The following is a 1,321-nucleotide window of genomic DNA, read 5'->3' as shown; positions in this document are numbered from 1 at the left end:
TCTGCCTTGTTCTTTCACTCATTAATTTCTTGACAATTTATTTTCCTTAATAACTCTAGTTCCTTCTGTTTATCTTCCTCTGTCAATCCTTGCATCCAATGCAAATCCATCACCTGCTCTGAAATGCCACACTGAAGGGAGGTACTCTTAAAGACCTTCCTTCTTTTCCACTCTTGTTTTATCCTTGGCTTACACAACTGGCGAACAACTGGAGATGAGGACAAAAAGCACATAAATTCCAAAGGTCACTGAAATCACTTCCTCGTAGGTTACATCTCCTGTGTCTTAAGTAGAACTCAAATAGAACATAAGCATTGAGAATAGAGGTCTGAGTTGGAGGTCAAGACATCACTTACTTTTATTTTTCTCATCTCTAAGAGGAAAAAGATAAAAGTCTACTTCACAGACCTGTTGCTAGGAATAATGAGATAATTTATGTACAGTATTTAGCACATTACCATGCCCAATAAATGTTATATATTTATAGCATTATTTGTAATACCTCCTCTTTCAAGGAATTATGGGAATTGTTCTGTTTGTCAGACTTTGTTTATGGAAACTATGTCTTTTTGATGGCCTAATTTTTCTTTTCCTTTGTTTCTTCATCTTTTGGTAACATACTATTAGATGCCAACAATTCATACTAATTGGAACTAACGTAATAAGCTATCCTCTTCATCAGTATTAGAAGTCTTTGAACATGGCATAAAAATATGCCCATTTTGGCTTACAGGTCCATGATTCTCTAATGATAATACTGCAGGAAAAACATTAGATATGGAGTTCAACTTTTTAAAACTGTCTTGATGTTGGTGACCAATAATTTAAAAGAGGTTAGAGCATTTTAAGGTGACTAAAAGTGTACAAATGAAATTGTCATTTAAGAATGTCTGTTCATTTGCTTTTCTCCAATGCAGATATTTTAAATAAGAAGTGTTGCAAGAAAAATGTAAACAAATATTAGGTATAAACTAGGAACTTAGTCTTCTTTTATTTTCTGAATCAGGTGGATGATATTTTGAAGTCTGAGTGAATGATAAATGGTAGAAAAAAATTAAATAACAGTCAGTATCCACAACTTAATGGAGGTAAAATAAGGCTTACTTACTTTTATCTCTAACAATTAAAATAATTTTGAAAATCAAGTTGCCAAAATAAAAGTATGGATGTTATGATTAAAGCAATGCTAGAGAGACATATTACTGAGAAATTATGTGTCATTGGTTTGTTGTTACTAGCCAAATGAATGCCTAACTCAAGTTGATTTCATAAAGAATTAGTGTGTGTATGTACTTGTGTGTCTGTGTGTGTACATATGTAT

The sequence above is a fragment of the Mandrillus leucophaeus genome, unplaced genomic scaffold, assembly GCF_000951045.1.
Source record: "Mandrillus leucophaeus isolate KB7577 unplaced genomic scaffold, Mleu.le_1.0 Scaffold389, whole genome shotgun sequence".
In the NCBI taxonomy this organism is placed as follows: Eukaryota; Metazoa; Chordata; class Mammalia; order Primates; family Cercopithecidae; genus Mandrillus; species Mandrillus leucophaeus.
This window is presented reverse-complemented; position numbering follows the sequence as displayed.